This window comes from Miniopterus natalensis, chromosome 1 (assembly GCF_054644295.1).
Source record: "Miniopterus natalensis isolate mMinNat1 chromosome 1, mMinNat1.hap1, whole genome shotgun sequence".
In the NCBI taxonomy this organism is placed as follows: domain Eukaryota; kingdom Metazoa; phylum Chordata; class Mammalia; order Chiroptera; family Miniopteridae; genus Miniopterus; species Miniopterus natalensis.
This window is the reverse complement of record NC_142081.1, coordinates 166,672,463-166,697,388: the sequence shown is the minus strand read 5'-3', so window position 1 is coordinate 166,697,388 and position 24,926 is coordinate 166,672,463. Positions and strand designations below refer to the sequence as shown.

The following is a 24,926-nucleotide window of genomic DNA, read 5'->3' as shown; positions in this document are numbered from 1 at the left end:
ATTTATATCTGGCACTGATAGAACACCCAAGATCCTGTTCTAGTGACCTGGAGGTGCCTTTCTTGATTGGCCACCTGTGTCCTGTCACATTCAGTAAGCTTTACCTATAATTTCAGCAGAATTTGGTATGGACATTTTTGTGAAATCTTCAATTTACTTCAACTAATAACTTGCCTCAAGGCTACTGTATCTTGACCTTCTGGTTTCCCTGCCTTTTAGGGAAGTGTGTTATGACAACTTTCTCAAAATCCATAGCTGTAAGACTTAATTTTTTCGTTGTTCCTGTTGACAGAACTCCATTACTACACCTTCAGCTGTGTATTAATATTATTGTGACCATGTTTGTACCCTAGACAGATAAGGTCTAGAGAAATCTGGTTCACATATTTATTATTCTTGGAATCAAAAATTTTCAAAGAACACATTTTGGTCTCATATATTATTGAAATATAGTAGCAATCTCACAAAAACTCTATTACTCTAAAATTCCTAGTTCATAGAGAGCAAGTAATTTACATCAATAACAGTTTAATACCAGCACTATTTAACCATATTTTAGTAACAAATATTCTAACTGTAAAATTATGACACAAAAAGGCAGTTCATATCTGATAAGGTAGCAGTGCTTCATGAATATTTTATCTCTAGCTTTTATAAAGTCATAATTTTTCTCCTTAATTTATATGAAGTAATTGAAACATCTAATCCTGATCCAGTACAACTGCAATTTAGAATTTAGGAAATGACCACATAATATAACACCAAAAATTCAAATCTATGTAAAAATAATATTATTAATTTGTTTTTAACTCATTGCTTATTACTTCAATTAAAATAAGATTACTTTATGGCCCCAGATGGGTGGCTCAGTTGGTTGTACCATTGCCCTGCACACCAAAAATCTCACAGGTTCTATTCCTGCAGCACTGATACTTGAATATGGACTACGTGCACAGGGAAAGGAAATAATGCACTTTATAACACAGTATTGTAAAGTGGAAAATGCAGTGTCTTAAATAAAACTATCTAAAATTGGCACAGCCTGGCCAGATGTGGCTCAGTGGTTGAGCATCGACCTAGGATCCAGGAGATCGAGGTTCGGTTCCCGGTCAGGGCACGTGCTTGGGTTGTGGGCTCCATCCCCATTCGGGGGCGTGCAGGAGGCAGCCGATCAATGACTCTCATCACTGACATTTCTATTTCTCTCTCCCTCTCTTTTCCTCTCCCTGAAATCAATAAAGATATATATATTTTTAAAAAAGGTTGGCACCAAAAAAAGGTCAGGGCAGGTTTGATGCCCCCCTGGGGCACATTGGGGAGGCAACCGATCTGTGTTTCTCTCTCACATTGATGTTTCTCTCTCTTTCCCTTCCTCTCTCTCTAAGAAAAAAAAAAACAACAAAAAAAAACACATATCTTCAGGTGAGGATTAAAAAAATATATTGCTTTATGTAGTAAAAATATATTAAGACTTTCTTTTTCTCATACATGCACACATATACATACACGTGTGCACACAGACAGATTTTACTTGTTCCTTTCACATGCATTTTTATAAAATACCATAATTCAATTTTAAATAGGCATCTATGTAAAATGCCTATACATCTTTTTTAGGTCAGAAAGAATATAAAAGATGCTACCCCAAATAGTTTTGATCACAGACATTATGGAAATGGTATAGGCTTTGAACATATACTAGCTGTGTAGTCAGGACACATCCATGGAATTAAATGAAGAATTGTAGGGTTTAAATTGATAGCTACTTAAAAAAAGCAAATCCACTCTGGAAAGCTATAGCCTCAAAGTAGGTCTGTGAGGATTTTTAAAACTGAACTCTAGTTAACATGAGTCTGCGATCCAAAAATCACAAGTCACAAACGAAAATGAAGACAGTGAGTATAGACCTATGGTTCATGAAGTTTCGTTACACAAAGGAAGAGAGGACCAGGACACCAGAGAGAGGGAGAGGGAGGGACTGAGATAGAGGAGAGAAAGAGAGGGGTGGAAGATTATTTCAGATTGGATCTGGAGAAGCATCTCTGTTCAATTACTATCATATCAAGAAATGTCATAAGAATACCTACTAGTATCATTTTAGCTCATTTTAATTGTTATCTTAAAGATTCACTGATTCTATGAAAAAGAGTTTCACATTGAAGCAAACACATGAAAATAAAGATTTAATTATGTTAAAATCTAACTATTCTAGCATAAACATAAAAGAGCATGCAAGATTATCAGCAAGACAAAAATCATCTATCAAATTTATTTAAGTTGTAGTAGAGAAATGAATGTTTGGGTCCCAGTGACTATCAGGATTCCAGGAACCTGAAATTTTATAAAACAGTCGGCATAGTTTTAGTACCCTGAAACAAATATGTGTCTACTACTATGTATGTCAATTTCAAAAGAAAATAGTTACTTTCAAATCCAGGAAAAATACTCAAAATATTCAATTTTGAAAATTATGCCTTTAAAATTGCAAGGTTTTAATGGTTTTGATGGCATTTTAAAGGCAATAATTATCTTTATTGACTTCAATGCAATGTCAAATACAATTATCTTCCAATTATAAGTTTGATGACCTCTGTCTGAATTTTCCTGTTCCAAAGTTCTATAATTATGATCAGACTGCTCTATAATTAAGCCGTCTAGTAGAATTTTAAAGAAAGACTGTAAAAGCTGCTCCACAGGAACTATATCATTCCATAAAGTAAGTGGCATCAGCAAAGCTGTTTCTGGGCTATCTATTGACATTCACCAAGTGTCTGCTCTAACTGACATAACGCTGTGCTTACTGCTTTTAAATGCCACCTCTCCTGTTATGTCTATCTCCTCTTAGACAGTGAGAAGATACAGATCAATACTTTCATTTCCGTTTTTCAGTTCAGATGCATTTTATATCGTAGATAATGTTTTCCACCCTTTTTTCAAGGGCACATGCCAGAGAGTGATCAAAGTTACCCAACATTTGCTTGTTAATTTTCTTAAATTTTAATATAGGGTAAAATTCTCAAATTTAGATGAAATTTAAATTGTGTGACAAAATTATTTCTAAAATGCAAAATTATCTGAGCTATTATATTTTTTCTTAAATTCTTTCCAAACTTATAACCAGAATAAGTTCCATGCTGCCATATAATTTCACTTTTTCCCCAACACTGTGTAACCCACCAGTGCCTGCAGCCTACAGGCATAGACCAGGCAGTGGTTCAAGACCACAGTCGCCCTGGCATGAGGCACTATGGGGGACCCAGGGCGATGAGCCTGCCATAAATTCAGACCCATGCACTTCAACTTTTTAAAGAGCAGAAACATTTTTTAAATATTTCCTGTACTGAAATACATGTGAAGAAATTAAGTTTCCTGTACAATTCTGGTAGAAATGCAAATTGCCTCAGTAAATTTGAAAATTTTTGATAGCATTTATTAAAAATGTATATACTTTTTCCCTGGCCAGTGTGGCTCAGTGATTGGAATATTATCCTGTACACCAAAAGGTGGTGGGTTCAATTTCTGGTCAGGGCACATATCCAGGTTATGGGTTCAATTACCAGTTGAGGGACGTACCAAAGGCAACCAACTGATGTCTCTCTCCCCCTCTCTCTCCTTTTCTCTCTCTAAGATCAATACTTTAAAAAAAAAGTCTATACTTTTGACCAAGTAATTGCTGCCTGGTTAATCTAACCTACAGAAATAAATAAAAGTATGAATATATATATGTGTATATATATATATATATATATATATATATATACACACACATATATATATATGTGTGTGTGTGTGTGTATATGTGTGTGTATGTATACACACACACAAATACATACATATATGCTTATTTTATAGCATTGTTATAAATATGATAGTATATTAATAGAAAATGTATTAATAATTTATGGACTTTTTTTTTTTTCTTTGATTAATCTCTCCCCACCCACTGCCCCACTCCCACCTTCCTTCTCAGATCCCTCAGTCTGTTCCATGCTTCTGTGTCTCTGGATCCATTTTGTTCATCAGTTTATTTTGTTTATTACATTCCACATATATTTTTGGTACTTGTCTTTGACCGGCTTATTTCACTTAGTATAATACTTTCTAGTTCCCTGCATACTGTCCCAAAGGGTAAGAGATCCTTCCTCTTTACAGCTGCGTAGTATTCCATGGTGTGAATGTGCCACAGCTTTTTCATCCACTCATCTACTGATGGGCACTTGGGCTGTTTCCAGATATGGACTATTTTACACTCTTAAAATAAATAAATTAGATAGATTATCTATAAAATTTTTTATGATACTATATATAGTTTGATCCCATTTAAAAAATTATAAATAAAAGAAGCCCAATATATGTGTTATATATATGTCTTACTTTTATATATAAATAGAAAAAGTAGGAAAGTATACCTCAAATTGTTAACATTGATTACCTTCATGGTAGAAAATTAGAGGAGAGAAAAGAAAGACTATTTACATTTTTATATACATTGGCTTAATATGTATAAGGGTTGCAAAATCTTCTTTTACATTCTAAATTTTTTAAAACAACAATAGAATACAGTGAACAGTGTTCTAGTTGGGGAAATTAAGAAGTTTAAATGCTCAGAAGCATATAAAAGCACTGTTAGTAAATAAAAAAAGATAACTGATAAAATTTTCTCTAAATAACTTCCTACTTTAGTTTTTTATTTCTTAAATAGTAGAAAGTTAGAAAATTTAAACCTGTTACTTCATTCTAGGTAACGTTTGTCATGGAAAAGCCCACTTTATGGGGGTTAATGTGGAGAAAAATACTTTTAATTTATAAAATTCTCTAGATGGATGCTTTCTGGGATTTAGTTTAAGAAGAAACATTTAATCCATCTATAAATCCATCTATAAGTCAGTGTGCTTAAAAACATGATGAACATAAAAACACTCAGTTAATCCTAAATGACAGATACTAATGGACTATTTAGTAGATTAACAGCTAGCGTGGTGTCTTGCTAGGTCCACGCTGTTTATTTAGATCCTGGGTTTAAAGGGATACACAAACACCATTCAGGTCTCTAAGCACATTTAATTCAAGTGGACAGAAACCCATGATTATATATCCAAGCTGACCACTGAACTTGCAAGCTTTATCTTTTATCTACTCTACTGTTTCAAGATGTGGAGATATAAAACACTAGCCTTGGGGCAAGTATTTGAAGCATTACCAAACTTTGATGAACAAAGACTTACCCAGTGCTTTCTTTTTCCCAATAACAAAGAAAATTTTTCATTTTTATAACACTGTCTCCCTGGTTGTTAATTAATATCATGCACAGGTGGTGTAAAGGATAACCGCAGTAAATCACAAAAAAGGGTTATGAGCCTCCAAAGAACTATTATTAAATATAGGCACATCATAAAACAATGCTTTAGACTAATGGGACTGTTAGGTGCCACATTTTCAATCTATACTTTTGAAGCCGGTCCTTCCACTTCTGCAAAAGGAATTTTAGATTAAGCTATGGTGCTTACTTTATTCTAATTAAGAGAAATGTTTGCTTGATGTCTAATGAAATACAATTTGATTATTTCAGTGATTTGCTTTCCCCATATATTTTTACATTTTTTTTCAAATAAGTTGGGATGCAAAATTGGATGGGCAATTTCAAGTTAATAACAGAGATTCCTCAAAATACAGGGAAAGATTAAAATTTCTCTTTCATTTTTTTTTAAAATGAAGTGAATCTCAGTGAAAACAAAAAAGTCTTCCTAATTCTGTTCTCACATTAAAAAACATGGTCATCAGCCATACATATATCAGAAAGCATTTTCATATACTCACAAGAATGTTAGTATCATTTTCATAGATGATATTTCTAGATATTTTTACAGGGGTATTAATTTTTCCCTTTATTAGTAATCTTCTAATCATGACCTGTCTCTGGCCAGTGTCTTGGGACTGACTCAGTTATTGGACTGTACTCTTAGAAGGCATGATGTTTCTGCATTAATAACATCCTAAGACTCACATATGGATCTAATAACCTGCAGATCTCCACCTGATTTCCTTGGTTTCTCCCCTGGTCTTTCCCTGAAAGAATCATGATTTTTCCCCCCTTTTTTCCAAAACATGAATTTTAATTTCTAAAATGGCACTGTTTCTTTGATGTTTTGCGACAGTTTTAGTGCTTTAGTATGCCCTCACTATTATGTCAAAGCTGTTTGCCTGAAAACAAATATAAATGTCAGAATAGAGGTTGCTAAAGACACACAGCCCAGAAATGCTTTGCAGATGCTCATTTTCACTGAAGGCTTGGGCAGCAACACCGTTCTACTCAGTTACCAAGTGTACACAGAAACTGCTCAGCTTGCTCTGATGGAAAGCTCGCTATAATGCTTGAACACACAAAGACTCGCACTTTCTTAGGCAAATATTTCAGAGCTAACTGACATTATAATAAATCTGAGCTGAGTGAAGCATCTGAAATGGAGTATGAATGTCATTGATTAGAATATTTCACCCCAATCAAAATGTAATGTAAGGAGGTGTGTTTAGGTCTCATATTATGATGCCATTCTTACCTTCTGCTAACATCACAGAATGATAAAGGTTTTAATGCTTTCCAGGTATCATCTAGACAATCTTAACTAAAACACTGTTTTGCTATGTTTTATCATTGTGGTGATTCGCCCTTAAGTTCTTCACACTCACACCCAAACGTGATGCATAGTGGAGGCTGACATTACTAAAAAAAATAAAAAATAAATTGTGTCACAAGAAATATATATTTTGTCCCTAAAGTGATTTAATATAGTTTTATTGATACTATACTTGAAATGCATTAAAATGAAGAAGAAAAATCAAATGTATAACCCACCTCTAATTCTCCCTATCTTAATACATAGTTTATAAATCTATTTACCTCTCCTTTTCCCCCTCTTTTCTCCCTGTCTCCCTTTCTCCCTGCCTCCCTGCCTCCCTTCCTTCCTTTTTCCTTCTTTCCACTCATTGATCTATACATCAATCTGACATGTGATAAATAGTTGGAAAGTGTAACTAATGCGTTGTGAAAATTGTGATCATACTATTGATATAGTTAACATTTTTTAAATTTAACAGTAAACTGTGTATTAGTTTGCTCAGGCTGCCATAACAAAATATCGCAGACTGAGTGGCTCAGAAAGCAGAAGTTATTTTCTCACAGTTTTCAAAGCTAGGAAATATCCTCTTGCCCACCAGATCTCATCCTCCTGGCAATGCCTCCCCCAAATTCTACCCTCTTTACATGTATCTATCACCCTTCCCCCTTTACACATCCACCCCCATCAGCATACAAACATGCACTTAAATCAGCCATCTGCAAAGAGATAAACAAAACAAGACAAAAACATATCTGGACCCCACCACTCCCAACTGCCTCCACCATGTTTGTTTTCCCTCCTTTAAAGCAGAAATCGTTATTATGAATCCTAGGATGCAAAATGTATATACAGATATATATTAGACAAATGACTTCATTTTTACATAATAAAATTGTGAAAATATAAACTGCAGAGCTTTGTAAAGAGAGACAGTATGCAATTGTCACATTGATATTTATTTATTTATTGCCAAAGCAAAATATTCAAAAGTATCTTGTGAAAAATTGATTTTTCCTGATGTTACCCATGAATTTTGGTGCCAAGCTGGACTCTCATTAAATAACAATTCAAGGTCTTTTCTTTAAGGTCCACAATAATACTTCTTGTTTCTCATCTCAAAGACATTTGATTTCCATCAAAAATATAGAAGAGCAAAAGTTCAGATTTTTTCAGAGATGTAATAAAACTTTCCTTCAATTAACTTTTAGAACAAACTTGTGAGAAGAAGGGAAACTCAACTAATATAGGTTAATGAAAAATACTCTGATCTACAGAATCCAGTGCAGGTTTAGAAGACCAAGCTTTACTATAGAATCTGAAGTCTAGAGAAAACTAATCAAATATTATGGGGATCTCAATACTTCTCTCACTTTCTCTTTTCATGGTAAAACATTTTTTTAAAATAATATAACTTAGCGCTCTCCACATGGCTGGTAAAGACTGCCAAAAGTTTTTAAATGTGCAGCCTAAAGATTTAGATGTCTGGCCCGGCCCGGTGTGGCTCAGTGGTTGAGCATCAACCTAAGATCCAGGCGATCAGGGTTCGATTCCCAGTCAGGGCACAGGCCCGGTTTGCGGGCTCAGTCCCCAGCCGGGGGCGTGCAGGAGGCAGCTGATCAATGACTCTCTCATCATTGATGTTTCTCTCTCTGTCTCCTACTCATTTCCTCTCTCTGAAATCAATAAAGATATATTTTTTAAAAAAAAGAAAAAAGATTTAGATGTCTGTGAAAAAGAGGATTAGGTATCTCATATCCCCAAAGTTTTAGGCAGGGATCTCTTATCCCAACTGGGGTCGACTTTTAACCTTGTACCAACCATATGTGGCCTTATGGTAGAGTCATTGGAACAATTTGCCCACAAGTAGCCTAACAAAAAAGGTTTATTTTTTGTTAAGATTTTCAATTGATTTTTAGAAAGAGAGGAAAGGAGAGGGAGAGAGAGAACATCCACGTGAGAGCGGAACATCTATCGGCGGCCTCTGCCGGGGATCAGGCCCCCAACCTGGCATGTGCATGTGCATGTCCCTGAGTGGGAGTAAAAACCAGCAACCTTTAGGTACATGGGATGTCACACAGCCTACTGAGCCACACCAGCCAGGCTGAAGAGGTCTGTTTTAAACTTATATTGCTCACTTTTATCTGTCAGGCCTTCATAGATAGCATTCTAAAAGATTCCAGAGAGAGGCTTCTAAAGAAATGGATAATTGTAAAATGTTTTTGTTGTAGTTCTTTTGTTTTGTTTGCTTTGCGAGTTACTCCCTGCAGAATCCAATGTCAGAGGTTAGAGCGGTCTGGCTGAGTGATGCAGGGGACTGACGCCAAAGCTGGTCTTGAACATAAAATCAGCACAGCAAGTACAAGTACATGGAATCAGAAAGGTATTTAGTATGGGTAGAGTTTTAAAACCTTTATTTCCACAATATACCACTTTGAAATACTGAATTCAGTGTCATGAAATACTGAGTAACAAATAAGAAATAAAATGTTTACGGGACAAAATGCCTTATGGTATAAAAGCTATGCACCCTATGGTCTCCCTTCTGGCTCAGGTGGTCACTGTCTTAGAAGGGTTTTCTAGGTGGCTCTTTTCAGCGTATGCCTTTGTATCTATCTCAATATATGTAAGCATTTCTTACGTTCCCTTTTATCAAGTTTCCTTCACATTTTTTAAAAGATATACTTCTATTTTGTGGAATTTATTTATTAAGAATCTGATATACATGTTTAAAAAAAAACTTGAAAATTATTTTGCTGAGATTGTTAATGCTTCTGTAATTAGTTGTAGAGTTTTAAGAAGTGTCTTTTAGCACTACTCTTCTTCTATCATTTTTAGTACAAAATTCCACAGAATGAGAGGTTTTCTGATATGCATATATTGTGTTATAGCAGAAACATCCATTTATATTTGTTGACTTAAATTTACTTTCATATACATGGCTTGACATCACCATGGTTAATGACTACATCTGTCATATGCGTAGCATTTTAAATTGTAGTGACTATGATAGATATTTAAATAATTGTTAGTTGACTTTAAGGAAGCAAAAAAGAATTTTCCTAAGTAAAGCTGGGTTGAAAACCATGTACTTTAACTTGATTTTAGATATTTTATTATTGAGTATTTGATGCCCTCTTTAGTGATTCTTCTACGCAAAAAAGCCCAATTATACTTTCTTTACAAACACCAGTTAAGAATGAAACCAGGCCACCTTTGGGAAAGAGCAACCAGGAGTCCAGCTCTGTCTCCATTACAGATTTAGCTACTTGATACTGTCTTGGGTTAAAGCTCAGGACAGTGACTGATTTTTATAATACCCTGAGTTATATGGAGACTTTTTATTATTTTTAGTTTATATTCAGGATTTAAGACACAATGTTATTGAGAATAGGTAAGAGCACAAACAGCAAAGCCATAATGCTTGGACTATAACCCCAGTTCTGCCATTTATTAGCTGGAATCCTAGTTACTATCATATGTGACCTTTGTCACTTTTTCTAAAACTTCAGGAAATATATCATTGAAAAAAATGAGAGTCAAATATATAGTATTTAACAATATGGAATTTAAAAATATATAAATCTATACTCAATAACCTAACACATATATTTTTGAAATTTTATATGGTATTATAATGTAACAATAAATCACTCATATACAACATGGCCAACTCTTTTTTGAATAAACTTGTCTTTCCACTAAAGTGATAACTTGAGGAAGGAAAGGTGAATTTTCCTAAGGGCGATATTAATGACATTCAATAGGGCATCCATTAATTTCTGAGCAATTTATCTGAAAGGTACATGAAGTTGAGAATAATGTTAAAACAAAACAAGAAAGTTATTCAAGCTTTTGTTTACCAGATCCAGTTATTAGATGCTTTGCAGTTATCTAATCCTTGCAACAAACTTACAGTTATTAAGATGAACTGAGGGGGCATTTGCCTTAAGTTTTTGTAAGGCTGTTTACCTGGGCCTTAACATGTAGCCCTCCAGTTGAGAGCTTGAGGGTGTTTACTGTGCTCCTCCTTTGACAGTCTGACATCAGACCAAGATGCCATTGAAGACTTCATTCTAATTTTCATTGACTTTCTGCTCCTTTCTTTGCTTTTTTACCTGCACAGTTTAAGGATTTAAGAAAGCATTGAGCTCACTTCCCTGTGTCTCCCTTCTCCCTGGGATTTTGGCCATGCAGGCTCTGGCTACCTTAGCTGCCTCAAACGAATTTTCTTTTCTTTTTTTTAAGCTCCATGTTTCCAAATGTTCCACTGGCTTCTGTGAGTATTAGATAAAACTCTCTGCCTAGTTTTTTGGTCACTCTCTCTGTATTAAGATTCATCCAAAATGCTGAGAATCCTGTTTTATACAAATGACCTAGTATAAGCTTTCTAAAGACACTATAAGTTAAAAATATTACTTTCATGTTATAGCTGTGAACCCTGAGGCCCAGAGAGGTCACATAAGTTGTTGAAAATGGCACAAGTAGAATTAGTGACAGCTATCTCTGTAATCTGCACATATACTTCAATGCTTCTCAGATTAAGTTAAAATAAATGGAAAACAATTTGGTATCAAAGACGTAAATAAAAATTAAATTTATGAAGGTGCTAATTAATATTTACTTCTTCAAGCCTTAATATATTTTGTTCTGTAACTATAAAGTGTTTTTGAATTTTGAATATTTAACTTATTATTAAAATTATGGACATAAACTCTAGCAGTAAACAATTTTTGCAGAACACATTTTAATATAGATGACACAAATAGAAATTAATAGAATCACATAATTAGAAAAGAACATAACCAACAGCTCCCATGGAAATTTTATTTTATTTTTTTAAAATATATCTTTATTGATTTCAGAGAGAGGAAAGGAGAAGGAGAGACAGACAGAAACATCAATGATGAGAGAGTCACTGGGGATCCAGCCCACAACCCAGGCATGTGCCCTGACTGGGACTCGAAACCCGGATCTCCCAGATCCTAGGTCGATGCTCAGACGCTGAGCCCCGCCCGGTCAGGCCGCAAGTAAATTTTAAGATGGTGCCCACCATAACTGGTGATCATGCACCTTTGTACCATCCCTTGACATTCCATTTTGGGACAGATTTATTTGAGACAGTAAATAAATCTCCGTGTTTGTTCCTATTGTTTTTATGGGGGGGGGAGGTTATAGGGAACATATTGTAACAATTGAACATATGTGAAAATGCATACACACCTGAGGACTATAAAAGTAAGCAAAGTGTGTAAAAAGATTAACATAAGCTCCAGGACAGTAAGGTGATATTTTAAGCAGAATAAATAAGAGAGAATCAGTGGGAGAGGTGATAATGCTGTGCTGCCATGGTTAAGAGTGTAATGCAGTGAGCAAACAAACAGTTCCAGGCTGGAATTTCAAAGTGAAACAGTGTAAAAGAGTAGTTTGTTGTTAAGTTTCGAATCAATCGATTTTCAAACTTTTTTTCTATAAAGTATATTAAAATGCTGACAAGAATACTAATATAAATACATTAAATAATTAATATGTCTTTAGTAAAGTATCAGATATTGGCATTGTTTTAGACACAATGATACTATTAACTAGAATTTTAAAGTATATGGGAATAGGAATTTTAACTTAATAAGGTTTTGTATAACCAATACTTGCTATAACCATATTTTTTCCATATTTCTTATGTTTGCAAAAAACAAATAACCAAAAAAACCCAAACCTCTGGTACTTTACCTTACTTGGCTCGTGTTATTTGCCTTGACTAGTGTCTCTTCTCAAAAATCTCTCTTCCCGGTCTCCCGGGCCTCACGCCCTCTTGGTATTTCTCCCACACCTCAGACCACTTACTCTGTTCCAATTCTCTTTCTACCCGGTTGTCAAATTTTTGTACACCTTTAGGATTCTATTCTAGGTCCTCTTCTTCACTCAGTTAACAATGTCTCTATGGTGAGTATTATCTACTCTCAGATGTTTAAATATTTGTTTTATGAGCCATTTTTCTCTTGTAAGGTGTTAGAGAACCAGGGTCTGGAATCAGCCAGATTTGAGTACAGTTACTAAATCACTAAGTATGTGAGTTGATTTGCTTAACCTCCTAAGTAAAAAAAAACAGAAACAAAAATTTTTCTTGTAAGAGAAAAATCTCTTTCTCTTTCCTTACAGAAAAATCCAATAATCTGCATCTGATCAGATTCTAAGACAATACCTAGACCATGCCTATGTATGAGTTGGAGCACTAAGCTCACAGACGACTTTCCTTTCCACATACTCCTTTCCAAGGGAAGACAAAGTCCAGCAAGTTGGATTTTTGTTCACCTTGTTTTTATATATATGCAAAAGCAGGAGTGGTCCTGCCTTACATTTTTTGGCTTTCACTTGGCCTATCAGCCATGCTGTAATCTATGACAGAGTCTCTAACTTAATTCTGCATTACCAGTATAATCCCAGGTTTAACAAAAAATGTATCTTGTTTAAAGCTGGTATTGCTTTTTGCAGGTATATCTTATCAGAGAATATAAAAAATGGGTATAATTGGACTAAGGTAAAGTTTAGGCATTCTAATGTTCTGAACCAAGTACCAAATTATAATGGGAGATCTTAAAGACAAATAATAATAGCATTTGTTTTACATGTTTATGTTGACAATTAAATTCTGTATCTTGCATAGAACACAGTATATGTTGGGCTATTCTAATTTACCACCGAGTTTGTTTGCTCATTTATGCATGCATTCATCTTTTCATGTTTTATTCATGAAATCATAAAAAACATACAGAACATCTATTTTGTGACAAATGTCTAGGGTAGTCCAATGTTCAGAAGTTCTAAAGAATATAAAGATCTAACCAAGGAAACCTCTGAGGAGGGTAGTCAGCGCCACTGCTGACGAGAACAAAACAGCACAACTTCAGATTTTGTGAAGAGAGATCGATAAGATACAGATTCAAATGTATTCAAGAGAGAAGCTGCTGAAATAAATTGTTAACAAAAAGGGTGGGCAAATATTTGTAAATTTTGATTTCAAAGTTTAGCACAGATTGGGATGGTAGCTGAGGGGCAATATCGGATCAAAGGAGATTTGTTTGAGGCTGACTTTGTTTTTTCAGTAGGTGTAGACAGAAAGTGGACAAGGGTACATAGCTTCTTCCCATAGCCCCACTGACACACTAGGGTTGACTTACACTCAAAAACACACCAACACTCAAATACAGGCTCTTATTTTGGTGCAGTGGACAAATGTGGATGCATGAACCACCTACTATTCCCTCAACCCCGGTGATTTATATTTTCATTTTTATATTCTCAGAGCCATGTATTCTCCTCACACAGGTATTATTATTGCTATTATCATTAATATATCAGTGGGGCTATTTCTTGTGGTTGGTAATGCCGAGCCATGGCCTGGCTTCTCCTGTGTCTGCATCCTTAAGCGCATTCCAGTGGAAGATGTGAAGAAACCCAGCTGGTCTCGGGTCACCCTAACGCGCTAGCTTACTCCAGAACTGCCGCCGCTGAATCTCCTGCCTCCTTTTGCAATCGGGGTTTTTCCTCATTGCTTGGCCCTTCTGTAGACTGTTACATCGCAAGCAGAGTCGTATTTCCTAGAGGTTTGGTGACTTTAAAGACCCTTTCCCGGGAAATGAAGCCTTATTTCTCTTTGCCGCAATTGTTTTACATTTGACAGGCCGATAAATTCTGCGCAGCGGTGGCCGATGCAGCCTTGCGGTCTTGCCAGTCGTTTCGTTGATGTTGTTGTTTCTTGTCATAGTCCTCACCGTTCTTAAGCCACTTCTCATTCATTCCTTATTTCAAAACTGAGAAACTGCTCCCACACTTGCTCTGAAACTTCACTTATAATTGATCCTATAAATACTGCCTCTTATCTCTCTTGAGAATGTCCAATTCTCTATACTGTCACTGTTTCCAATGCACAATTAAGTCTGGCCTCGTCTATAAAAATGCATGCTCTTCTTCTGTGATTCAACTTTTGCTCCAAGTTGAGAATAACTTTATAGAATGTAACTATCTTCATGTCAGATTCCCTCAAAATTTTCATATTTTTCTTAATGCAAATTCAAATTCCTTAAAAAGTTGTTAAAACCCTGCCTACTTTCCCAGCTACATCTTTAACATCCCTACCACCTCTTCACTTCTATTTTATAAATCCTGGGACCCTTTAGATCTCTAAAGTACCAATGAATGCCAGTTCTTAGCCCATGGGTCCTTCCCCACTATGCCAGAGAAACTCTTTCCCATTCTCTTTTTATGTAGTCAACTTTCATGCATATTCCAAGTCACACCTTGAATGTATTTTATTTTTTTAAGGAGAATTTAGATACAAAGTCTCTTATTAATATTCCCATAACATTCTGTAATATTCATGATTATAACTGTTAATTTATTTTAATGTCTGTTTTGAACCCCAAATTTGAGTTACATTGAAAAAGGAATTCTTCTACCTTTCTCTCTACTAATTGTGGAATCTAGCTCTGCTCTTGGCACAAAGTGGCTAACATGAAATTATTGACTAAGTGAATATACAAATGTGTTAATAAGTAAAACATCCTGAAATTATTTTTCATAGGGTGAAAATAAGTTATTTTCCCCTCTAGATACATGAGTCTGGGAAGAAGTGGTGGTTATCAAGGAAAAAAAATTACAGGATGAAATAACTTATATTTTTTTGGAAACATTATGAATAAAAATAGTTTACCAATAGGATGGACCTAAAAGTAATTTCTTTATCAAATCTAAGAAAGACAATGTGAGATTGTGAATTCACATTTTCTCAAAATCCAGAGGGAAAAAAATACTTCAATGATATAGACAGATGAAGATAAGTTTCTGAATTCATAGGCAACATATATTGAATGCATTAATAACGTTCTCATGTTAAAAACTTCCTGCAAATTACCTCATATTTCACAACACAATACTGAAAGAGCGTTACTGTCCTTAATTTGTAGTTGATCAAAATCATGCTTAAATAAACAACTAATAATTCTAAGTGAAAATATCCATTCTTAGGTGGGTCTGTCTGATTTCAAAACCCATGACTGAAATATAGAAATCAAACTTTCCCCTCAAGATTAGTTTTTAGGAGCTTAGACTCTTGATACTCAACTGCAGTACAATTTAAGTAGTTTTTTTGGTTTTGTTTTAATTAGGAAAAGTGATGCAGTAACCTTTTCCATTACCTGAGTGGAACTTACTAGTCTCATTTCTAATCATTGTTGCAATGCAGGTGACTATCTTCTGTCTATCTTTAGGGTAAGAAATACGGGGTCCTCATAATGCTTTGGCGAACGTGCAGAATAAGACTTGGTATTCATACAGACGGAACGTCCATCAGACGAAGCCGAGCGCTCGCTCTCTGAATGGTGACAGGTGGTTCTCTCCCCCAGTGGGGAGGCCCTGCAGCACACAATCCCAGACTGCAACAGGGCTCTTCATGCAGCCCATTCAAATATGTCACCCCCCGGCTCTTTGCATCCGTTTGTGCTTTAAGCAATTAGAACTGTGAAACACAGGGTTTGTCCTTTGGGACAACCCCCGTAGTGAGTCCAGTGTGTCCCGGCGTGTGAGTGCCTGTCTGTGGGAGGGTAAGGCCTCGCTGACACATGCCTCGTGCCCCCTCGGCCCTGCTTCACGCAGAGCCTGCTCCACGCCCGCGCCTGGTGGACTGAGGTGGCGTTTGCCCCCCTCTGATGAACACAGCGTGGAGAGAGACCCAGACACGGCAGATGCGAGCCTGCCGTGATAGCACGCCTTACTCCCTTACCTTGTCTTATTTGCGGCCTTTTCTACCTGCCGTGTGCGGAAATGAACACATACTTACACATCAAGTCCCAGAAGTGCTTTATGCCCGCTTGGGCTGAATATGAGAAACACACTTATTTCCCAGTTGCTTGGGATAGAGATGAGCACTTTCCAGACGGGGTTACTTCTCATGGTTGCTGGTCATTCTGGTATGAAAATACAGAAATCATTTTTATTAATTTTCTAGAATAAAGAATTCGAAATGTTAAAATTTGAAGGCTTAGGGTACTAGTGTTTGTTTAGATCAACTTTCGGGCAGATGAAGAAAACAATGGCTTTGAGTTGCTAAGCATACTGGCTTCAAATTATTTATTTACCTAACTAGTTAAGCTCTCTAAGATACAGAGAGCACGACTGAAACTGTAGTTCACACTGCACTCAGGTGTGTAAAATAAATATAACTTCTCTGCGCCTGTAGCTGTGCTAATTTTCTTATGAAGCAATGTGTGGCTATTCAGAACATGGAAAGAGTAAATACAATTCTTTAACTTTGCAACAACAGGATCTTAGCACCTCCTAGAATAAGTCATTTTTTATTGATGGATTCATCTTTTAGGTAAGAGCTCTGTCACTTAAGATTTAATCATTTTCCTCCACTTTTTTTTTTTTTTTTGATGGACTGGTCAGGCATCTGGCAGTGGAAGGAGACAAAGACCATGCATCCCTGTGGTATCTTCTGACCAGTTCAGTCTTTGTTACAAAATGGCCACTATGATCACCTTTGGGACTGGTGATCTCTGACTTGTGACTCATCTCATCTAATCTTTGGAGTGTTACATTAACCTCTGTCACTGGAAACCCTGGCTTTGAAAATTGTCTTCATCTTGGTTTCCCTACATATGACGTATTCATTATGCATTACGGGTTTTACTGGCCCCTGACTCTGCCAGCATCTCTTTATACCCTCCCTCACCAGGGCTGCAGAGGTTTCTGAATTCTTTTGTTTCACACAGCCCTTTGGCAAGCTGGGTTCGCTGCCTCTGTCTTTTCTGTGCATCCGTCTCCCCCCAGCGCGAGACACAATTCTCACTCCCTCAGGCTGATTGTTTCCTAAAGGGGTCTCCAGAAAGCTTGGCAAATCCACATGACACAAGCGAGGAGCTACACACTTAGAGTTCCTTATTCTATGTGCATAAATCCCAATGTTGCAGAGCTTTCCGTGTCTCTTTTTTAAAATTCCAAGTGAGGAAACTAGGACAGGCTGATATGATCTATCTCCCCTAACTCTGTTTTCTTCTTTCTATTAAGCAACCTGGTCTGAAAAAGTTTTTTCCTGGTCTTTTATGTTATATCTGCTTCCTTCTCTAAATATAATTTATCTTTTCATCGAGTTTTGTCCTCATACCAGACAGAATTAGTGTAATGATGCAGAGCACAGCATTGTGAACGAGTTTGCCTACGGCTGAATTTGAGCGCCATCAATGATTAGATAGATGATTTTGGTCAAGCCACTTATCTGTGCCTCAGTTTTCTTGTCTATAAAACATAGATAATTTAGTGCCGCCTTTATAGGGATATTGAAAGATGAAATAAGTTAATATAAACAAATGGCTTGTCCTGGCCAGGTGGCTCAGTCGGTTGGAGCATTGTCCCATACACCAAAATGTTGGGGTTGATTTCTCCATCAAGGCACATCCCTAGGTTGTGTTCCATCTTCAGACAGGGCATGTATGGGAAGCAACCGATCAATGCTTCCTCTTCTTTCTCCTACTCTCTCTCTCTAAAACCAATAAAAACATATCTCTGGTTAGAATTTTTAAAAAGAAAGAAATTAATTCACATAATTCCTTGCCCATAAGCACTAAGTGTATTTTAGCATTTATTATTAGTATAAATTATATAAATTGGTATTAAAGGAGCATTTAAATATTTGCATCTCCTTTGAAGGGTTCCCCATTGCGCTTTGCTTTCTCCCACACTTTTGAGCCTAACTACTTTAAACAAAAATCAAATTTAATAAATAAATAAATATATTCTTAAAAAACAAACAGAAATTCCACCCTTAGCCACCCCAAACTCACTCGTGTAGTGTTAAAACTTCTTCAACCCAGGAAAAGCATTGATACATCTTATTTAGCTGTATGACTTTCAATCAATTTTATATGACTATAGTTCCTTTAAATTTGAAACCTGTATAACTATGGAACTATATCACTATATTGTATGACTATATAATTAAGTTTAGAAGCTATATAACTGTATTTCTTTTAAATTTGGAAACTGTAAGTCAGGTATATTTTGCAGAAGGAAGAATGCTTTCTCCAAGGTCGCACAATGATATTTCTTTGTCATTTTGCCATTTGTAGTACCTAAGATGAACAAGAAATAGGTTGTCACTGTTCTTTTCAGTGATGAAAATACCATTTTGCAAACAAAACTCAATTCAGTGAATCATCAGTGCCTCCAGAACTGAATAACTCAGTGACAATGAATTCATTATGTGAAGAAAAATGACTGACACCATCCCAAACCTCTGAATTTGTATGCATTGAAATTACTGTTCTAGATATGGTGGGGAAAGAATGAGAGAAATTAATCATTTTTATTAATACGATATTCAAAGAAAGTGAACTTTTCCCTCGTTCTCAGGACTAACATATCATATCTGACACATTTATTTCTGTCCTTCACAGTGAGTTACATTTCATCTTTTGGGTTATTGGCACAAGGAAAAAGAGATCGTCTTGCTGAGGGCCATTAATAGTTTCGTATATCACTTTTTACTGTGACTCAGCACCTCTACTGCATAAGTTTAATCTCTGGCTGCTCGGTATTATTCATACACTGTGGCACAGTTCAGAGAGGTCCACATTTATCCTTCCATCACGGATGACCTGAAAATATCACTTTCTCATGACATGGAATATTCCCTAAAATATTTCAAATGTGAGGAATGCATTTCACATCACAAATATGCTTATAAAATATAGTGGTATATTTGTGATCTGAGTCAAGCCACAATCTCCCTTGACTCATTTCATTTACATAAAGGACAACACATAGCATTTGCTATACATTCACACTGACTAGACTATGGATGTCTTACAAAAACTTTCTTTTACAAAATGTTATATTTCTGGGTACCCTGAAATTTGTATAAAAGCAGAATTTGACTTTTACCCACTAATATAGAGAAAGAACAACTGCTATTTTCTGTATTATTCTATCTATCCCCAGGAAACAACATATTTTCTTCCACATTGCTCTTGTCATTGATCTGGCAGAACCTGAACTGGTTTTTAAAACCAACGTAAAAGAAGAGATATCATTGTTTGGACTGGTTTTCCACAGAAATTATCATGGAGAAGCACTCTATACTTTTTGTATGTTTCTGAGCATGCAAACACTGCATTGTATCCGTTCCAATTATTTCCCCATTATAGTTTCAAATTTGTGGCTTTGAATCTATTATATAATAGATCAAAAATTGCCCTGGCCAGTTTGGCTCAGTGTTTAGAGTGTCAGCCCTTGGGACTGAAGGGTCCTGGGTTCGATTGTGGTCAAGGGCATGTACCTCAGTTGCAGGATCCATCCCCCTCCCTGGTTGGGGTGGAACCAATCAATGTGTGTCTCTCGAATTAATGATTCTCCTACTCTCTGAATAGCAACAGAAAAAATATCAAAAATTAGTTTCCAAAAGGACAGAATCTATAAGAAAACAAGAGATAGAAACTTATACTTATGATGATTTTAAAGTCTGCCATCCAACAACTTATATTCCAGCACTGGTTTTGAAGACTTCTGAACACTCAGCTTTTATGAGTCTTTCTGTTTGATTCATAAACAAGAATGTTTTATAGAACTTTAAAAATTGTAGCAGTAAAAATAAGCTATGCAGTTTTAAATTTTTTTTCTGATTTTAGAGTGACTTTTCCACTTGCCTTTTTTTCATGACTGTGGTTGCTAACATGAAAACATCAAGGGTTCTTGATAATGCATACGTTTGTTAGATAAGGTCGTTTAAGTACTAAAGGCTTTCCTGCAGACTCTTTAAATATATTACAAATAGTTACAGAGAAACTCTTTCAACCATGCTTTTATTAAATACCATTCACTTGTTGGAAATACCATGTTTTTTGTCGTACAGATTTACTAAAATTTGGCTTGTCAAATTGTGTTTTTATGCTGTCATTTACTTGATTTCTCTATTTACCATATTTCCCGTAAAAATGGAAATTATAACTAGAGGTCTGATTAGCTATATAGTCAATTTTGGGGACAAGAATAATAATGACTCTGTGTGCTTCCTGTTGTATTAAATTACAAAACTCAGACTGTCCATTGTTCCACTTTTACTAATGCAAACCTTGATCCCTGGATGGAGTGCAGTCAACCTACTCACTCCGCTATAAAATTCTTTACCAAATTTTCACCTAATCATGGACTATCATTTTTATCATCTCTTAGATTCATTGTTCCATTGTAAGTTGCAAAATATTAATACTCTATTTTTCCTTCTGAATGTGTTAAATAAACTGTTGCATAAAGAATTTTTTTTTGCTTAATTAGCTGGTTATAACTGGAAATAAAATAAGTAAAGGTAAAAGGATAATGCTTGAGGAAAACTAGTTTTTAAATTTGAAAATTGATAAAGTAGATTTTGATTTAATGCACCAGTAATTGTTAACAGTTATCATTATGCTCAACATCTCCTAGAGGCTTTTCAAAACGTGTATTTAGAGGCTAGATTTCCAGCAGTCACTCCCCTAGCTGCTGGAAAGGCTGACTGCTGCTGGACCCCAGCTGAGTCCCTCTCCAAGAAATGCCCTGGGCTAATGATCCACACCGGTGACTGCTCGGTGTGGGGATATAGGCGTCCGGCCTCCTCCATACAGTGCAGGACAATTCGGTTGGGTCATGCGAGCTCCAGAGCTTCCTCAGCTACCTACCTTCCTTCCCCCATGGGTGTCAACTCTAAAAAAACTGCCCCAATAAACATGCAAGTCTCTAACTCCAAGTTTGACACCCAGCAAACCTGATCTAAAACAAATTCCATTCTGCAAGAAAAGCTCCAAATCTCAATTCTTTTGCCTCAGTACTCACAGATCTGTTACACTTTTAAACTGTGAGTTAGAGGAAAATTTATACTCTCCTCCTCAATGGGTAAGCTTTTTTGCTGTTAGACATAACAGCTCAATTCTTACCATTTGTTCCCAGTCCCTCATGTGACTACTTAATATAACAGTTCAGTGTTTCTAGGCACACAGCCAGATTACAAGTCCAGCTATAGATTTTTAGCATTATCCTTCCCCAAGCCAAATACACTTAAATGAGTATTTAATTGAATTAATTAGAAAACCATCACTTAGTTTAATTAACCTAATTGTTCTCAGCATTGGCAAGAATCCCAACATTTACAAACAATTAGATTTGTATTACCAAGAGTGGGGCAACATAAATCTAACTCAGAATGATGAAGCTTAAATGAAGTGCTGTTAAAAGAATTACAAAGTTACATGTATAGTTAGATAGTAGATGAAGACTCATTGCATATGAACTTTAGGTGACCCTCAGAGCAAGGATTTATAACTAGAGGTATGATGTTTATCTTTTGTATCTGCCACTTTTCAGAAAGTATAATTTATTTCTTTAAAATTAATATTATAATTAAAAGTAGGGTTCTTTATATTTTCTTTTTTTCCTTCCGTTTTTTAAATCCTCACAGAAGGACTTTTTTCCATTGATTTTTAGAGAGAGTGGAAAAGAGAGAGAGAGAGAGAGAGAGAGAGAAACATCCACCAGTTGCCTCGGGCACACACCCTGACTGGGACCAGGGTTTATTTTCTTTAACAGCCGTGCGTATTACCTGTCATTCAAAGTGTGTTACATTATAGCCCTGGCCAATGTGGCTCAGTGGTTAGAATGTCCTTGAAGGTTGGACTCCCAGTTAAGCGCGAGTACCTTGGCTGCAGGTTCCCTCTCTGCCTTGTCCTGGCCCTTGCAGGAGGCAACCAGTCCATGTGCCTCTTTCACATCAATGTTTCTCTCTCTCTATCTATCTCTCTCTCTCTCTTTCTCTCTCTCCTCCGTTCCCTCCCTCCCTTCTACTCTCTGAAAAACAAGGGAAAAAATATCCTCTAGTGAGGATTAATGAAAAAAATAAATGTTATATTTGAAAATATAAAATGCTTTTTGTGGGGATATGTTTTTAAGTTACAAAAATGTTATTGTTCTGTAGATATAATTCTATTTGTTACTTTTACACTCAAAACTATATGAAAGTCTGCTTATTTTATTAAATTATACAACCAATTTACAACTTTTAAAAGCTTAATACTCCTTCAATTTACTTAACCATTGCTAATTTTATATATCCAGTATTAAGCACCAATGCTATCTCCAATTCCTTCATAACAATTTTGAAAACACTTTTATGCAGCTTTCTTTCTGTGCCTGAGAGTTACATTGACATATAATCACAAGTGGGGTTATGGTACCAATATATGGAATTTTAACATATTTAATTTTATTATTGACTGTCTCGAACTTTTAAAATGGCTGCATCAGTTTATACTTTCATCAACAGTGCACATTTCCACTTTTTTCTATATCATTTCTGCATCACTGGGAATTTCTTAGGTTTTTAAAATTTTCTTTTTCCCTTAGAGATGAGTTTATATCTAATGTTTTCTGATAACAGAAGATACTGAATATATCTTCACAGTAGATGTAACAGCCTAATTCCCTATATTTATAAAAGCAAAAGAGGACAATTCTTTTAATTTGTATACAATCCCATTTTAAGTGTCACAATTACTTATTTAGCATTCCCTGATTTTTGCAGGGTTTTTAATTTAATTTCTGTTATGAATAGTACTATAATGAGTATCTTTATCTGAGTTCCTTTTCTATTTCTAATTATTTCTTTTAGGGAGGAAAATGTAAAAATTTGTTTACTATTCTCATTGAGAAGATTTTATACACATTATGTATACCCAGAGTTCTTGAATTAATTTATAGTTATATCTTCAGTATGGGAGTGTTTGTGTCTCGTGGTATTTGTCAGTTTTGATAAGTTATATTTGGAGAACACAAGAATTACAAATATGTTTTGAGAGGATCATAGTTTTAATAACACTTCTTGGCCAATTTTTCTCATTTGTGATTAGCAAAAAAGAATATCTTCTCCAAAATGTCCAAAACATCACATCAAAGACAAATACCACATGATCTCACTGATATGTGGAATATAATAAACAAAATAAACTGATGAACAAAATGAATACAGAGACATAGAAGCATAGAGCAGACTGAGGGATCTCAGAGGGAAGGCGGGGAGGGGGTAGGGGGTAGGGAGAGATTAACCAAAGAACTTATATGTTTATAAGCATAACCCATGGGCACAGACATTGGTATGGGGAAAGCCTGGAGGTGGGGTGGGAAAAAAAGATATAATAAAATAATTTTACTTTGCATATGACTAGGTCAAGAATAATACCAGGAAATTATGTTTTGAAGACATAGGATTACTTCTTTCTCAATGTAGTAACTTTTAAATTTATCACTTTAAAGTGTCACAGGTAGATTTGTAAATTTGAAACCAGTGTAATAATCATTTTCAGCATATCTTCTCTAAATAAATTGTATTTTTTTATGCCCAACCTAAGTTAATTCTTCAACTGTATGGAACTTTTATAAACTTGATGTGAATCAATGCCTACAATATGTCTACAATAGTAGAAAACAAATTCAAAGAAACTTTTTCTTCAACTCCCATGGATTAATGGATTAAGTGAGATTTCTTTAAAATCTGGTTTCAACTTTTTTTTTTTTTTTTTACTTTTCTATGGTCTATTTTAAGGAGTCAGAGCATTCAAGCTAAATGCAGTTTATATGCCTGATGTGACTTTTCAAACAAGTTTGTTTGGTAAATTATTCTTTAATGAATTTTTTCACATTTCTAGATTTATTTCTATTATTTAAATTTTAATTTCTAATAATAAAATAACTAGATAGCATTGTATTCTCTGTATGCATGATGGTTTTTAAAAATAATTTCATTTTCCAATAGGTGGGAAAATATTTTCCTGAGGTTACTAGAAGTTTTTATTTTATTTTATTATAATAATATTTCTCATAAATGCATTGTTTCATGTCAAGCTCACCTAGCTAAATAAGAAACAGTTTACTGTTTTAAAACACTGAAAAGTTTAAAAAATATATTTGACCTATGCACTGCTTTGATTTCTATCAAATGTGGCTATGAAAAATAGACTATTTGAAGTGTGAAACAAGAACATTCTTTAAAAAGAGAACTTATGTATCTTGATTATATAGTTTTCTTACTTTCATAATGTAGAGAAAGAAGCTAATTCTGTTATTTACCATTCAAAACTGTGGATGTATAGGAAGGAGCTTTAGTAAAAAATACTCCCCAGTTTGACTCACAGTAATTTATGTAGTTAATGAATGAATAAATAATTCAATGAATCAAACTCTATGCTAAACCCGTAGACATATGTTGACAGTTATAATGTTCATACTAACCCATTGAGC

At 35.3% G+C, this 24,926-nt stretch overlaps 1 non-coding gene across 1 annotated transcript; it reads right to left on the bottom strand.

The window, feature by feature from the left end:
* Positions 1-3,162: 3,162 nt before the first annotated feature.
* LOC148094492 (small nucleolar RNA SNORA42/SNORA80 family) lies at positions 3,163-3,293 on the bottom strand. Its single transcript, XR_015716505.1, has one exon. It is a non-coding gene; the product is annotated as a small nucleolar RNA SNORA42/SNORA80 family (small nucleolar RNA).
* Between the last annotated feature and the right edge of the window lie 21,633 nt (positions 3,294-24,926).